We start from the raw sequence: 18517 nt of genomic DNA, 5'->3' as shown, positions 1-18517 counted from the left end.
AGGCTTGTGGTTAGATTTGTTACTTTGACTTAAGAGAAATGAAAAGGCGATTTCTTAATTTGTGCTCATATATGGTGTTATGTCACTGCTATTCATTCTATTGTTGTGCTTTTGAGTCAATTCTGGGAGATCTTGAACATCTGGTGAATATGTACACACAGTCCAACTGAGACGGCGAGCATTACTATGTCAGAGAGTATGCATAGATGTATATATGGATGCAGATATTTAGCTATTACAGATACTGAGGGGTTTCCAAGGGCAATTTACTCCTCCTTTCAGAAACGTCTAACAGCTCCTGCTGTTCCACATTCCTTATAAGTATTATTAAGGCCTGTCTCTTTCATTTTAATAATGATGGACAGTGCATTGAAAATATACTGTTGTGATCTTAATTTGCATGTCTGTGTTGGCTAATGAGTTGGAGTAACTTTTCTCCCATATTAGACATTAGCTACCCTGTTCTGAAATGGAGTCTCTTCGTATCTTTTTCCCACTCTGTATTGGTTTGTCTGTTGTGTTTTTTATTCCTCACTGTATCTGGAGGAGGATTTGAGGATTTTTTTTCCTGCCTCCCTGGGGCTGGGATTAAAGGCATGGGCCACCACTGCCCAGCTTGGATTTCAGGGAATTTATGTGAGAGATTTGCCAATGATGTTTATTACAAATAAATTTTCCCCCTCAATGGTTTGCCACTTTCCTTTAATGTGCCCATGCATTCAAGTGGGTGCAGGAATGGAGGTAGGCACACACACATGTGTGAGTGTGTGTATGTGGAGGCAACCTCAGGAGCTGTCTACCTTACTTTTTGAGACAGGGTCTTTCATTAACCTGGCATTTGCTGATGTGTTCCATCTCATGGAGTAGGCCTTAAGATAAATCAGTTATTGGTCGGTTACTCTCCCCAGCTTTGTGCCACCGTTGCCCTGGCCTATCTTGCTGGTAAAACATCATTGTAGGTAAAAGCGCTTGTGGCTGGTTTGGTGTTCATGTTTCTCTTTCTATAAAGTGCAAAGTATCATGCTATACCAAGGACACTAAAACATAAGAGTGAAGGCTCTGTGAAGACAGTGGCTAGACATCTCCACGGTCAATGAGTTGTGTCTTCACCACACCTCCTTCCCTCTCACCTTGTTTGCTAATAAGCAAATCTCAGTAAGTCGTTACCATAGCCTTCAGAAATACATTAACATTTATCTACAATATATTACTGTTTTAACAACACAATAATCTAATCAGAATTTTAAATTTTTTAAAAGCCTCCCTGTGATTAAACAGCCAGAGAATATTAATATTTCTCCAACTGTCTCACTAATGAGTTTATTTCATATAGTTGGTTTTCTTAAATTATAGCCAGGTAAAGTACACATTTCATTAGGTTCATATTCTTCTAAAACCAATCTTACTAAGTTGTATTTCCTCCCCTCTATCATTCTCCTTAAAGATGCATTTATTGGAGAAACTGGACAATAGCAAATCTATTCATTCTAGAGTTGCTATTTGCTGATGTCGTTTAATACATTTCTGCATCACTTGTGAACTGGTAGTTAGGCCCGCAGACTTGGAGCAACAAACTGGGTCATCAGTACAACAGAATGCTATTTGGCAGTTTAAAAAGACAAGAACTGTCAAGACATGAAAAACCAATCATCTTTATTGCCTGTTGCTACGGGAAAGAAGAGTCTACATATCTGATTTCAACTACATGAAATTCTACAGCTGGCAAAATTACAGAGCCCAGAAAATGCCCAGTGATTGATTGCTTGAGATTTAGGAGACCTTGAAGACATGTTGAACAGACAAAACAGAAAAGGTCTTTCTAGAATGGGAAAACCACTCTGTATTATCTATAATAAATAGCCCATATGTACACATTTATCAAAATCCATAGAGCTTCACGGCAGAAAAAGAGATTTTTTTTTTCCTCAGAAAACTTTAATGTATGTATTTCTTTCTTTCCTACCTGTGTGCGGAAGGACTGTGTGCGGAAGGACTGCGTGAGGAAGTACTGTGTGAGGAAGGACTGTGTGAGGAAGTACTGCGTTAGGAAGTACTGCATGAGGAAGTACTGCATGAGGAAGTACTGTGTGAGTGAAGAAGTACTGTGTGAGGAAGTACTGTGTGAGGAAGTACTGTGTGAGGAAGTACTGTGTGAGGAAGTACTGCGTAAGAAGGTACTGCATGAGGAAGTACTGCGTGAGGAGGTACTGCATGAGTGAAGTACTGCGTGGTGTGAGGAAGTACTGCGTGAGGAAGCACTGCGTAAGGGAGTACTGCATGAGGAAGTACTGTGTGAGTGAACGACTGCGTCGTGTGAGGAAGTACTGCGTGTGTGAAGAAGTATTGCGTGAGGAAGTACTGCGCGATGTGAGGAAATACCGTGTGAGAATGCACGGCGTGGTGAAGTACTGTGTGAGGAAGTGCTTTAGTTGATGACAATGTTTCCAGTGTGATATGGGTCAACAATTCTGATACTGCTATTGTCTTCCTTTTCTTTCCCTGTGATAAAACACTGTAAAGAGAACAACTTACAAAGCTGATTTGGAGCTTGAAGCTCCAGAGGATGAGTCCATGACCATCATAGAGGAAAGCATGGCGACAGGCAGGCAGGCATGGCATGGGAGCAATACATCTCGAGACATAACCATAGGCAGAGAGAGACAACAGAGAGCAGCATGGGCTCATGAAACCTCAAGCCCACTCCCAAGTGCCATACTTCCCCCGAGTAAGGCTATACCTCCAAATCTTCCCCAAACAGTTCCACCAGCCAGGGACCAGTTATTCAAATACAAGAGCCTACAGGGGCCATTCTTAAGCCATCACAGCTATATATGCGTACTGGAATGTTAAAATTAGGAATGGTAGATGGTGAGCTAGGTTTCTCACTGTTAAAGTGGGAAATTACAGACCAACAAGTGAAAGTAGCTAGGATGGATCAGCTGACTGATCATCAGCTGACATGTAGGTATGGATAGTTACAGAGAATAATTTGTATATAAAATATTTACAGATATGTTCATATATAAGCTGATATAGACACATTCCCTTACTCAGATATCTGAGCGCAGAAACAACACCCCAGGAGTGACCAACGTGAATAACACCCAGATTTTGGGTTGTTTGTGAGGTTTTTATTTAATTCACTTTTCATCCCAATCACAGCCTTTCCCTCCTCTCTTCCCAGTCCCACAGCTTAGTCTTCATGTGGGTTCCCTAGTAAAGAAAGCGTGGCTGTCTTTGACATGGACTCTGTTACCTGCTTTTCCATCACTTTTCCCTGCCTGGGCTGCCTCGCCCAGCCTCAGTGGAAGAGGATGCACTCAGTCCAGATTTTGGTTTCTAATATCATTCTCTGATTACTAGAACCAGGGCTCCTTAGAGAAACAGGTGGCTCTAGAGCTGGAAATCAAAACCTCGAAATAAATCTCCAACATTTTATTGTAAGAGAAAAATAAGAAAAATAATTTAAAACTTGGTGGGAGTCTGTCAGAAGAACTGGGGTGCCAATAGAAAGAGCTTCCAATCTCTCCTTGTGAGCAATAAAACAAAATGAATGAATCAATAATAATGTGTTATAACCCAAAGTATAAAATAGATGTCAATTACAAGTATAGCCAAATAAAGGGAGGAAAAATAACTCCCATATGGGAGAATACCAACTTAAGTACATCTATCCATCTGTCTACCTATGTATCCATGCATCCATCCATCCATCCACCCATCTATCTATTCCCTCTTCTCATAAATTGAGTGCAACTCACCACTCCTTATTTCTGGGCTAAGCCTAGAGCCTCTATCTGAAATAGCATAGTGCAGAAACAGGAACGTGACTCTACACAGGAGACACACATAGTAAACGTCAAAAATGGCATTTTTATATAACTTAAATCCCTGATTATTTTTAGAATAACACCTGAATCTCTGTGATCATCTTCCCAGAAAACTCGTCACCACAGACGACTCCTCCTATGGGGACCACAGCACTACTAGAACTGTCTGTCAGTCATACATGAAAGAGGAGGTAAGGATGGCCAAAGGGAAGGAAGAAGACAGAAATAGCAACAAACAGTTGTGTATCAATGAACATGTTTCCATGAAAGCCATCACCATGTACAGTGCACGTCAATAAAAAATGCAAATAACATCAGTCATCAAAACTGAGGAAAGCCTGAGAAACTCACAGTTCAGGGGGCTCCAAGGAGAAGGACTGTTAAATGTGATGTGATATCCTCTACGAGAGACTGGAACAGAGGGGGAAAAACTTTTCACTAATATTGTATTAGTGTTGGCTTATGAGTTGTAACAAATTCTATCATACCAATGCAAGACATTTAGGGTGAAACTGTGTGTGAAATATATGGGAAATGCTTTACAATATGCCTGGAAACCTAACCCCCTGCCCTTTATTAATTTTGCTTTATTTCATTTCCAGAACGAGGGACAAAACCCAAGACCTCACAGGTAATAAGCAAGCAGTCCTCCACTGTACTTTATTTCCAGCCCTAAAATCAGTTTTTCAAAAACAACCATTTTGACTCATTCCAATTACACGTGCCTGGTGTGCTCATTTGGCAGCGTTTTCTTTCCGTGCATTTATTCCATGAGATGAGGTAGAAAAGGAGAAAAGAAGAACATGAGACAGGGCAAACAGCTAAGGCTGACTCTGTACTCAACTTTCAGTGTGTCAGTGTATCTTTTGGCTGCATAACAGCCATCTAGAATAGCAGTCAGTGGTTTACAGGTAAGACAGGCATTGTCTGAAAACCACACTCACCTCTGGCTCCTTCCATTTTGGTGAAATTCTAGCCTTCTTTGCACCACTGTGCAGCATCCCAAGGCCTCTTATCTGGCAGCAATTTCCTCAGGCCCTTCTTAATAGCAATGATGACATTCCATACGATGAAGTAGGTTTTTTTAAAATACAGTCTCCTTTATTTCCTAGAATTTTATTACAGTGTCACTTTATCTATTATAACTATTGCACTTAGCAATGTCACAAAACTAAATCAATAAGTACTTAAACAAAGTAAGAGGTTATAAAATTGCATAGCTGAGAAATCCAGAGATAGATCTGACCAGATATAATTTTATTTATGAAGCCAAGTACTGTCCTCAGAACCCAGTGCATCTCTGTCTCTTGGGCCTTTGTTTCCAGTTCCATTCTCAAGTTCTGCATAGTGGCTCAAGCAAGTCAAATCACATCTTCCCAAATTCCAACTCATTGCCTAGAGAGCCTGACTTTCATATCACAGGTGTAGAGATTCGTCTGCTTGTTACATTTTCCTAACAGAAATCCATCTCAGAAGCACAGTTGCCCCTCTGCATGCTCACAGATGGATGTTGGTGTGGAAGTGATACCCACGTACACAAATGACACATAAGCTGAGACTCAGGAAGACAGTAGATGCCCCAGAAGAATGATGCACTAAAACGGAGCATGGAAAATAGAGGGAGAGTATCAAATACCCAGGCAAAGCAGAAAAATTATTGCAGACAAGCAATAAAAAGAACATGCAGAACCCTTGAATACCACCCTTCTCTTTCATAGCCAATCATTTTCTAGGAGTATATCCTTCCATCATCCTGCATGCAGGATTCGGTGATGTGCTTGATGACTCTGCTGCATCCAGAACTGTTCTCCATTGTCTGCATCACCCACTCATTGCACCGCTCCATCCTCTTGCCTGTGTCAGCCCACACTTCTATCTCATCCATACCACATGAATTGATGGGGGTGAGAAGTAAAAAGAAAAGTTCCCTGAGAATTTAGAATTTATGCTGGGGATGGGGAGGAAATTTTCAAGATAGCTGCCCAGCATTTACTGTATCTGAGTAGCAGATCAGAGACTGCAGACCAAGCAAGTGACCTGGTTGCTGACTCCAAAACACCAACATCTGTATTCCTCAGAGGAAGGGAGGCATCCTGAGAGCTAGGAATGCACAGTTTCAGGCCCCCTGTGGATGACTCCCAGGTCTAAGAGTCGCATATAGTCCTAGACTCACAGCACCAGGCACCTTCTATCTACTACAACATAACTCCCAAGTTCCAGAAACACACTGCTTCAGCATCCAGACCTTCCTGCCTTCCTGAGGACAACTCCTGGATACCAGGGACAGTGTCCCACCCTTTGGTCCACGATAATACTGGTTCCGCTATAGAGACTGGTAGTCAACAGTAGCATACAGAGTCCCCATTCCAAGAGTGGCATCCAGCAGAGTCTAAGTACCTGGAGTGTCTGCCTACATCTGTTTCTGTCTTCCTCCTCCCCCTGAGAGAAGGAGAGGATCTTGTCTGCCAGACAGACAGTACCACCCTCAGAAAGACTCACAGGGTATATACTCACTTATAATGGGGCACTAGCCCAAAAGGCATGTCCCATGAAAGTCTTCACTTACCAGGAGATTGGGATAGACATGAGGACATCCTACTGAGACTCTAGGTTAGATAAATATAGGAGATGGGGAAATAGAAGGACCCAGAGGGTCCTAGAACCCTACAAGAAGAACATCATGATGGGTGCCTCAGGGCCCAGGGGGGTCTGCTCAAACTATTGCACTAACCAAGGACAATACAAGGAGTAAACATCAAACCCTTACTCTGATCTACCCAATGGACAGGACACTCTCCACAGTTATGTAGAGAGTGGGGACTGAATTTGGCATGAACTCTGGTACACAAAGACCCAACAAAGAAAGTATTTCAGATCAGTTTCTCTTATGAGCATTGATGCAAAAAACGCTCAACAAAATACTCACAAGCGAATCTAAAAATACATGATCAAGTGGTCAAGTAGGCTTCATGCCAGGCATGCAGGTGTGGTTCAATATATGAAATCCATCAACATAATCCACCATATAAACAAACTGAAGTGGAAAAACATATGATCATCTCATTATATGCAAAATCTAACACTCCTTCACATTACAAGTCTTGGAATGATCAGGAATACAAGACATATATCTAAACGTAATAAAGATAATATACAGCAAGCCTCTAGACAACATCAAAATAAAAGAAGAGAAACTTAAAGCAATCTCAATGAAATTAGGGACAAAGCAAGGCTACCTACTATCACTGTATCTCTTTAATATAGTACTTGAAGTCCTATCCAAAGCAATAATACAACTAAAGGAAATCAAGAGAGTACAAATGGGAAAGGAAGAAGTCAAAGTGTTGCTGCTTGCAGATATGATATGATATGATAGTATATATAAGTGACTCCAAAAATTCCACCAGAGAACTCATATAGCTAATGAGCACCCTCAGCACAATGGCTAGATACAAGATTAATTTAAAAAATCAGTAGCCCTCACGTATATAAACAACAAATGGGCTGAGAAAGAAATTAGAGAAACTAAATCCTTCACAATAGCCACAAAGAAAACATAAAGTATCTTTGTATAACTCTAACTAAGCAAGTGAAAGATTTGTACAAAAAAAAATTCAAGTCTTTGAAGAAAGAAATTGAGGAAAATATCAGAAGATAGGAAGATCTCCTATGCTCATGAATTGGTTGGGTTAAGACATTAAAAAATGACCATTTTACCAAAAGCAATCTGCATATTCAATGCAATTGCCATCAAAATGCCAGCACAATTCTTTACATACCAGAATAGTTAAGACAATCCTGTACAAGATCTTCTGGAGGTATCTCCATCCTTGATCTCAAACTGTACTATAGAGCAACAATAATAAAAACTGTATGGTGTTGGCATAGAAACAAACTGGTGGATCGATAGAATTGAATCAAAGACACAGAAATAAACCCCCACACCTATGGACACTTAATTTTGACAAATTAGACAAAACCATACAATGGAAAAAAGAAAGCATCTTCAACAAATGATGCTGGTCTAACTGGATGTCTACATGTAGAAAATGCAAGTAGATCTATATTTATCACCCTGCACAAAACTCTAGTCCAAGTGGATCAAAGACCTCAATGTAACACCAGATAAACTAAATCTATTAGAAGAGAAAGTGGGGAAGAGCTTTGAGCCATTGGCACAGGAGACAACTTTCTGAAGAGAACACCAACAGCTCAGGCTCTAAGATCAACAATTAATAAATGGGACCTCTTGATCCCAAAAAGCATTTGTAAAGCAAAGGACACTGTCAACAGAACAAAACAACAGTCTACAGATTGGGAAAATATCCTCATCAGTCCTACATCTGACATGGGGCTAATATCTAAAATGTATAAAGGACTCAAAAATTGAACACCAACAAACAAAATAATCCAATTTTAAAAATGGCATTACAGAGCTAAATAGTGAATTTTCAATAGAGCAATCTCAAATGTACAAAAAGTGCTTAAAACAATGCTCAATATACAGGAGAGGTAATCCCCCTCAGGAACAGTCATAGGGGAGGGGAATAATGGGAAAATGGGAGGGAGGGAAGAATGGGAGGATACAAGGCATGGGATAAACATTGAGATGTAACAAGAATAAATGAATTTAAAAAGTGAAAAAAAATGCTCAAACTCCTTAGTCATCAGGGAAATGCAAATCAAAATGACTGAGATTCTATCTTACACCTGTCAGAATGGCAAAACTGAAACACCAGCACAGGCTGGTGAGGACATGAAGGAAGTAGGACACTTCCTTGTACAATCACTTTGGAAATCAATCTGGCACTTTCTCAGAAAATTGAAAATAACTTTTCCTCAAGACCCAGCTATACCACTGCTAGGTATATACCCAAAAGGTGCTCCACCATACAATGAGGATACTTGCTCAACTATGTTCATAGCAGCTTTATTCATAATAGCCAGAATCTGGAAACAACCTAGATATCCCTCAACTGAAAAATAGATAAAGAAATTGTGGTACATTTACACAATGGAATACTACTCAGCTATTAAAAGCAAGGAGATCATGAAATTTGCAGGCAAGTAGATAGAACTAGAAAAGATGGTCCTGATTGAGGTAACCCATACCCAGAATGACACATATGGCATGTAATCACTTATAAGTGGATTTTAGCCATATAGCACAGGATAAACATACCACAATTCACAGACCCAAAGAAGATAAGTAACAAGGAGGACCCAAGAGAGGATGCTTAAATCTCACTCAGAAGGGGAAATAGAATAGATAGCAGATATGGTTAAAGAAAGGGAACAAGATAGGAGAAGAAATGCAGAGAGAAATAAGGATGGAGATCAGACCTAGGGAAACGGGGGTGGGAGGACCAGAGAGCCTGCAGAGAGAAAAGAAAGTGCAGGTAGAGGCATTTCTGTGACAAGGTGGAGACCTAGGACATGGTAGGCTTCTGGAAGAATATGAGGGTGACTCTACCTGAGACTTTTAGTAGCAGGGGCTATGGAGGGTGAAAAGGATACTCTCTAACTAGACAATACTCCTTGTGGAGGGAGAGGAACACCAACCCACCCACAAAAACGTTGACCCAATATTTTCCCTGCCTACAAGATGTGCAGGGATAAAGATAAAGCAGAGATTGAGGGAATGGTGGGCCAATGTCTGGCCCAACCTGAGACCCACCCCATGTGAGAGAACCAACCCATGACACTATAAATGATACTCCGCTATGCTCACAGACAGGAGCCTGGCATAGCTGTCCTCTGAGAGGCTACACCTGCACTGGATCCAAACAGATGCTGACACTCACGGCCAAACATTGGGCAGTGCACAGGAAGTCTTGTGCACAAGTGGGGGCGAGATGTGGAAAGAATGACCTGGAGGTGACAGGAGCTCCACAAGAAGACCAACGGAGCCAACTAACCAGGGCCCAGAGAGGCTTGTGGAGACTGAAGCATGAACCAAGGACCATGCATGAACTGGACCAAGGCCCCTTACACAGATGTAGCCTGTGGACAGCTCAGGTTTCATATGGGTCCCCCAGTAAGGGGAGCTGGGACTATCTCTGACATGGACTCTGTTGCCAGCTTTTTGTTCATGCCCCCCTGGTGGGGCTGCATTGCCAGACTTCAGGGGATTCAATTCAATGAGCTAGGGTGGGAAGGGTCCCCTTTTCTGAGGAATAGGGCGGTGGGGGGGAGCGGAGGAAGAATAGGAATGAAGGATGGTTGGACCAGGAAGAAAGAAGGGAAAGGCTACTATCAGGATGTAAACTGAATAAATAAATGAATGCATCCTAGGATTTTTTTTTTCAAAGACATTTTCTGGGTTTCTGCATTAGGAGAGAGAAAGGGGAATTTCAAGGCATCATCCAGAATATGCAGATTTCTTTTGCAATTTTGACTAGACATCATATGACCTTTGAACTCACTTGCCCTTCTCTTGGTCCACTATTTTTCTGCAAAATGAGGGCAACGGATCTACAAAGAACCTGCAGGCTCTAGCTAGAAATAATGTCGTGACAAAATACCAAAACCCAAAACCCTCCTCCAAGCCTCTTATTAATTTTCCCTGAGTAAGTCTTTTTCTACTCACAGACAAGGAAGGATACATAGCAGCACGCATGTGCAGTGTAAGCATCTCAGGGTGATTGATAAATCACATTATAATGTTGCTGTGCATGCTGTGGATGCTCAATAACTGCTTGATAACAGAACAAATAATAACAGAAAATGGAACCAAGACAAAAGGAGAAAAGGAATGATTTTTTTTTAATGTACTTCTTTGGTTTCTATATGGCGACTCCTGGATAGAAGGTTCATTTACTCCTGATGTTGATAACAGATCCAGTGGCTGGGCTTTGAGTCTGTCAAGCCCCCAAAGAAGCAGCCTGTCCTTGGTTATGGAAGCTGGCTCCCTTGCAGCTTTTTTGAAGGCTAGCAGACCCTCCGTTTTCTGACACACTGCTAGGGGATGCCAACATCAAGGTCAAGCAGTTTCGGACCTCTATTCCTATAGTGGAAAGAATAAAGGTAATGGAAATTCAAGCTCTATCTCCTGCAGCACCTGAGTTATCTGTGTGCTATGTCACAGTATTCCCACGCAGTGTTCCATATCCACAGACCTCCAGTAGGGTCTGTCAGCTTTTCCTACCCTTTGACACCACTGACCACAGTGAAGGTAATTAGACATTTCACAACCACCAGCCCCTAGAACACCCATCTTCCCTCTCACCAGGGAGCAACCTCAAAGCTAACCTGTCCTTGGCCCAGTCTCACAATCGCATCTGTTAGTGGCCTCAGTCTGTGGAGTTTCCCTTGGTGACACGTTCCACATGTCCTTGCCTCCTTGGTGTCTTAACCAAGCATGTGACACCCTTTAGCACTTCTTCCCAAGAGCATTGCCCTCAGCTACAGCAAGGCTGGAATTTGAGACGTATTTTGTCATTGTCACTCAACAACTTTAAAAAAAATGACTCCCAGCTTTGACAGAATGAACCCAAACTGCTCATGTAGATTCACTCTGAATGTAATTGCACCCCAAGCCTTTTCTCTAATACCCTTCACAGAGTTATTCATTCCTAAGTAGCCATTAGAAGAGGGGACCCCACTTGCTCTGTGCTCCCCAACCTCCAGCTCTCGATTTGACTCTCCCTTCCATCTATAAAGACCATCCCTTCCCACCACTAACTCTGAGCACCTGTTCTACCTTCTCCAACATAGCTTGAGTCCTCCATTGTCAAAATGAACCTCCTTCCTTTGATTTTTTTTTAAACACTGCACATTATAGCAGTTAAAACATTTGTGCTGTCCGTCTGCCTATATGCCTGTCGTACCTGATGGGCAAGCAACTGGGTTATGTTACTCTGCCATCTGACCCCCAATAGCACAAAGGCTCTAACTCCTTCCCAGGGACTTTCACATGCATTCTCTCCTCTGATCTTCAAAACAACTCTACATGAACTTGCCATTGTTTCTTCTATATCATCCATTCAATAGGAAAAAACCTTAGGCACAGAGAAATTCACTGTCTAACCCAGGGAAATGCAGGTAATGAGCGATGCTAGTCTTCAGAGTGATGGGTGTCCCACCATGGCATACAACTGAGCACAAGACAATGAACGCAGCCTGGGATCCTCAGCTAGATATAAGTTAAATTTCTATCCAACTAATACATGAATATTAACAATTGTTCAATGGCAACATGTTGTACAAACCAATTAAGATTCTCTGCCTCCAGTGTCATACATTTTGGTGAGGTTTGTGTTTTTGCTTTTCTGCTCACTTTTAACACAGAAAGCTAATTAGACTTTAGTCTCTGTCATCCCTGTAGAAAATGTCTGTGCCTCCCTTTTTCCAGGGCTGCCCATCTCTACCTGGCCCCACCCTTAAGTTATGCAGCTCCATCAGTAAAGATATCCCTCTACAGATAAAGACAACGACGCAGAGCCCTCACATCAGGAAGCTGGTAAGGAATTTAAACAGACAGGATGAAGACTCATCATCTGAGCCTGAAAATTTTTCTTCCTCGGGCCCATTAATCTGTTTAATTTTTTTTTTTTTTTTGCCAGATGATTGAATAATTTGAATAATGACACATTTCTTTTGTCATAACTTGAATGCAAAGGCTAAGCTCCAGCTCTACAGGTGAGTGTGTATGTACTCTGGGAAAGTGACAAGCCAGACTTATTGCTTTTGTGTGGGAAGCATTTCAAGTAGCAGAGAGAAGCAAGCCCCATCAACTTCAGGCATGGAGACGAATACACAATGAGTGGCATTTCTTTTCTGCAGGAACATTAATTAATCAAGCAGAGTTGACAAGGATAAGTGGTCTCACAAGGCAGGGAAGCAAAGGTTCTTGCTGCTTTCTAAATGGTCAAAGTATCTTTCCCAGCATCCTTCTTGGAGGCAGTGCTTACCGTTTCCTTGGGTGCTAACTCCCTTTTTAATGTTGCCATAGCAACATATAGGGGTTAGGTTTTTTTTATTGTCATTATTTTTTGTTTTGTTTTGTTGGGTTTTCCTTTTTTTTTTTTTTTTTTTTTTTTTTCTTCAGGTTACCAGGTGAAACATTTGAATCAAACAAAGCCTTTGTTGCATTAGTGAGGGACAAGAGATGTGCTGATGCTTTTGGCCTGCAATGTGTTCTTCCGTCCGTGTGGCCCATTTTCTGAGATGGCTTGGATGGCTTGCATACTTCACAACCATCCTGTAAGAAAGCCACAGGCTTACAAATTTTACATGCAAGAAAAGTGAGAAGCAGAGAGAAAAGTCATGAAAAATATCATTTTATGGAATATTCAGAAAAAAAAAGATTACAAATGAAGAACACGGGGGTAAACAACACTGTTTGGTAACTGCCCACAACGAACAGCATAACTACCCCTGTCTTCTTTGCTGCTGAATGCCAATCTCAGCCAGTCCCACTAAGAAGTCCAGAAGGGAACTGTGGTGTTTGGACTTAGCGGAGTAAAGGATAACAACTGAGGCCTTAGAAATGATGACAGCACACAGCACAGGCTGGTGAAGAGTAGCAGGCAGATTTTGGAATAGTTGAGAAACCCACATGATAGAAGCTTCAGAGAGGGACAAACAGGCTCTTATGGGGGAAATAGATACAAAGGTGGCAGCAAGGGCAGACCGGAGGCAACTGCAGAGGTTCATAGAAACAGATGGTGATGGCTCAGATGGAGACAGAAGAGGTAGTGGAAGTGATCAGATTCCAGACAGATAGGAAAGATAGACAATAACACTTCCTGAGATTTAGATGTGAAGAAGACAAAGAAAACTCAAGGATAAATTTGTGATCTGGGACCTTTAAAATGGAATTGCTATCAAGAAGAGGTAGTCTGCAGCTGTGGTGGATTTGGCAAGAACAAGGAGAACGAGAATTTAGGTTTGAGAGACTTTCGGCTTGAGAAGCTGATCTGTCTTTCAAGCGCAGGTGCCAAGTACCCAGCTGGCTGCAGGAACATGGAGTGTAAAATCTGGACTGGTCCTCTAAGTTGTCATGTTGCTGGCGCACTAAAAAGTAGATACAGTCATGGAGCATGATGGGATCTGGAGGACAGTGTGTGGGAAAGCTTAAGCTTTGTCACAGGTGGAAGCAGTCTTGGTGGGCTTTACCCTTGGGGCACCCCATGCATACCTTGTGACAGACTGAGTGGAGCCATCCTGGGTCTGGAATTCAGGAAGCAGACCTGGAAACCCCACCTGGACTATTGTCTTTCTAATTGTCCCTCATTGGGAGAAGGAGACGGCCCTTTCCACATGACTCAGGCAGTTGGGGAGGAGAGAACAACAAGTTGGGCCTGGGGGAGAGAGCGTGGGGAGCAGCGGACCGGCTGGACCAGCTGGACCAGCACGCGGGCCAGAGAGACACCTAAGGACCCATCCCGTGGAACGGATACCGGAAGGTTCACTCTTTTGTCCCTTTAACCTTTTTTCCTTCTTGTGTAAGTTAGTTGGGTTGTATAATAAAGTTTAACTATTAAGAAAAAGAGCCAACAACAGTAGATGGATAGATGAAGGAACTAACTGAGACTGTCCCAATTGTAGATCAGAGAGAGGAGGAGGCTCCATCAAAAGGTCAAGTAATGGTGACCATGAGCACTCAGCATGCTTCAAGACAAGCATGGAGAATGTATCAAAGAGATGGCAAGAAGTATCTGTGTCCAGCCATGTTAACCACTCATGAAAAATAACTATTAATGACAAACCATGCAGTGGGACAGTATTGGTGACATACGTAATATTGATAAGAATGACTTTCAAGGAGGGATTTGCACAAAGGACTGATGAGACAGGAGTAAGAATAAGAAGGCATGCATTGGAGGTAATGACCATAAATAATGCTTTCCAGATTGTTTTGCCACAACCAGTGGGGTTGAGGGGATGAAGGGATGGGCTGGTAGAGAGAAATTTCCCTGTTTGAAGAAAGGAGGGTAACTGTATACTTAAGAAGGATCTAGGAAAGAACAGAAGACGGTGATGACATTGAGAAGGGGAGACTGGCGTAGTCACAATCTGAAAGAGCAATATGGTAGTGGTGATGTATGGCACAGGGGAAGGTGGGGTGGGCTTTAGACAGGAAAGCTGGAGCACAGAGGACATGGTGCAGGTGCTGGCAGAGAGTCTCTGTGGAGGCCTCTTCTAAAAGCTTTACTGTACTCAGTGCAGTAAAATACAGTCACCAGCCCTGCAGGAGGAGAGGGCACTGAAGGCTAGAGGTGTGAAATAATTGTTTCTTGAATGCACAGGGAGAAGTACTTCACTGATTTTTGAGTTTAAAAAATAAGCACTTGGCTATTCACAATGGCCAAGTTATGGAATATGCCTACATGCCCTTTGGTAGTTGAGGCAATTTTTAAAATGTATGTATATACACACAGACACACACAGAGAGGGAGAGAGAGAGAGAGAGAGAGAGAGAGAGAGAGAGAGAGAGAGAGAGAGAGAGACCATAGTAGAGTTTTATTAAACCACAAAGAAAAACAGACTGTTTCATTTTCAGGAAAATAAATGAATGGATGGAACTAGAGATCATCAGGTTGTGTGAAACAAGCAAGGCGGGCATCACTTATGTTCTCTTCTATGTGGAATATAGGAGGATAAGAGAAGACATGAAAATAAAGGGAATTTTGTTAGGCATATGAGGAAGAAAAAAGATAGAGAAGATGAGAAGAGATTAATATGATCAAATTGTGTTATATGCATGTATAGAAATATCACAACCATCATTTATTATAATTAGTACCTGGAAATAAAAAAATCAACAAAGCAAGAATAAGCCCTTGAAATTATAAATGCAGTAAAATTCATTCTACCCCATGTGGGAACAAAAAAGAGAAAAGCTCCTATGAGTATTATAGGGATTACCTTCAAACTTTAAAGTTGAGAAGATTAGTTTCTTGCATCCAAGAACCAACTGAAATATTTCCAAGTCGAATTTTCCAACTGTTGCCTATGGCTGAGATAATAAAAGCATAGGCTATCAGCCTTGAGGGAGAAACCATTAAAGCCCTTTCCCAGATGTTGTAACATGAGGCTAAAGCTAGACTTTTTTCTTCATTTACTATGAAAACAGTTGTAGCTGAAGCCAAAATAGAGGTAGAATCAAGAATGGTAGCTGAAACCACAGTACAGGAAGCAAGGGGAACGAAAAGGTAACTGTAAGCCAGTGTGAAACACTTGGTCAGGATGTAGAGTGAATGAAATGTAATCTACTGACTCCAGAACTCCAGGGACAATTGCTATGGTTTTCCAGGAATAACAGAAGGCTGTGTCTGGGATAGATCTGCCCGGCCTATCACAGCAGATCATCCTTCACATCAAAAATTTCTATAAGGAAAGTGACCAGTGGCTCTCCATTACTGTGGCCTAGAATTTGGCCTTTCTACCACCAACCTGCCAGTTGCTCAGTGGGCCCTAGCTACTACTGAAAAACAAACCAGGGAATCTTCATGGCCTTCTGTTCGCAGGGTCCAAGCAATCTAAAGGGAGCGACCTAGTTGCAATGTTATCTTCTTCACATCCCCTCAGAAGCTTCAAGGTCTTCCAGCTGATGTGTCAGGAAGGGCTTATTTGGTCCAAAGGAGTAGAGACCAGTCATGTGGGAATAATAAAGTTGCATTGTGTGTTGCTGTGTATTAAATAGCCCCAAAGCCCACACTTCTGAGCTCACATATTCTATGGCTACAAAGCTGGACACTGCTTAGAATGAGTCTTCATAGTACAGGCTATGTTTTTTTTTAAATCAGCCATATGAGGATGGGGGGTTAGTTCAGGGATAGAAAAACTTGCCTACAAGCACAAGGTCTTAGGTTGAGTCCTTAGCTATAGTAATAATTAATAATAATAACTAATGACAACAACAATAACAACAACATAGCTTCAGTCGTGACAAACTCAATGAGGGAGGATTTTCCTCAGCATTCATATGTTTATGGGTAATATTCAGTTCCTTGAAGACTGCACACAATTCCTCAACTTCAGAAAGTCACTCAGGTCTTGGTCCCTTGTCACATGGACTTCCATAGAGAAATCCACCATACAGAATGGAGCTACAGTCAGTCTCTCTCTCTCTCTCTCTCTCTCTCTCTCTCTCTCTCTCTCTCTCTCTCTCTCTCTCTCTCTCTGTCTCTCTCCCTCCCTCCCTCCCTTCCTCCCTCCGTCCCTCCTTTCCTCTCTCTCACTTTAGAAGCTGCCTGATACAATAGTGAACTTAAAATCAAGCTGCCACTGCTCCTGAAAGGTGTTCCTTCACATCTTTGGTCTCCACTCCTGGCTCTGGGAAAAATAAAGCTGAGAAATGAGAGGATCCAGCAGTCTGCCTTCTAACATGCTGCCTTGCTACAATAGGTCACAAGCAACAATACTCACTTTTCTTTCCTTTTCCCATTTTCCATGTGTGTAAGTGATATGAATGTATGTGCATTCATGTTTTGGCATATGTGTGTGCATATGTGTGTTTGCATGCAGAAACCCAAGGTGGAATTCATGAATCATCCTCAATCATTCTTCCATGTCATTCATTCATGTCTCTCATGTAAAAACCAGCACTTGCCAGTATGGTTGGTCTTTCTAGCCAGCTTGCCCTGTCCATCCTCTGTCTCCACCTTCTGAGGCTGCAATTAGAGGCACACACCACACCCATCAGATATTTAAGTGGGTGTCTGCGAGTTTAAACTCCAGCCCTCATGCTTGCCCGGCAAACACTCTTAACTACTGAGCCATCATCCAGCCCGGTTTCTTATTTTCGTCTGCCTTTTTAAGGCAGGCCATAGCCGCAGCTCCCACTGTGCATTCTGCTTAAGCTCAAAGCTCCCCTGGGCTAGTGAGGCCCCTGGAGAAGCTTCCTCTTTGGGCATCTTTAAGTTTATTTATTGTCAGTTCCACCGCATTTCCCACCACTGAAGGCCTCTCTCAAGGGTAGGGACACCGTGCCTCCTTCTGCTTCCTAGTGAATTTCCCATGGAAAGTGCGGGAAGGATTCCCTTTTCTCTCACTCAGATTCCTATCTATTTTACTTCCACCAAAAGGGGAAGCGGATGGCAGAATTAAATGGGTGAGAGTTAGTTCAGAATGTTTCCAATCTTCGGTTGTGAGGAATTACACCTTACAGAGGCGATCGCTGGCCTGGGCGTTGTCCACACTTCACTGGAGAAGTCTGTACCCTCTGAGATCAAAGGACCGCTTTCCTTCCCTACGGCTCCTGCAGCTGCAAGGACGGTGCTCCGGTAGATGGAAACTGCTTTCCATATTTTAGTGCCTCACGGACCTGGGCTTTGGTCCCAGCTCATTTTCTTCTTCGCTTCACACCCCTGGGCACACATCTGAGCCTTCTGTATTTGTTACTCAGGGGAGGGAGGGAGAGGTTACATGGTGTGGTTCCCGTTGGTGACAGAGGCCGAAGAGCTACGTCATCTTCTCGGAGACTCCTGCTCCTCCTGGGCTCTGTGCCTCTCAGTTCCAAGTCTCTCTCATTCCTCTGAGCTATGCTTGCCTTTTTCCTCAATCCTTCCCCTCAAAAGCCACCTCTCAAATGCAGTGTGTCAGAAAAACGTCCTCCAGGAGGTCCTCAGGTGGAAGATCAAACGAGTGTCTTTGTGCTAGGGCATCCAAGACCTGAGACGCCTGTGCATCATCCATCAAAAACGTTTCTGTGCTTTAAAAAAGGGACACAGAGAAATATC

The sequence above is a fragment of the Acomys russatus genome, chromosome 1, assembly GCF_903995435.1.
Source record: "Acomys russatus chromosome 1, mAcoRus1.1, whole genome shotgun sequence".
Taxonomy (NCBI): Eukaryota; Metazoa; Chordata; class Mammalia; order Rodentia; family Muridae; genus Acomys; species Acomys russatus.
The sequence above is the reverse complement of the archived record's forward strand: the minus strand, read 5'-3'. Positions refer to the sequence as shown.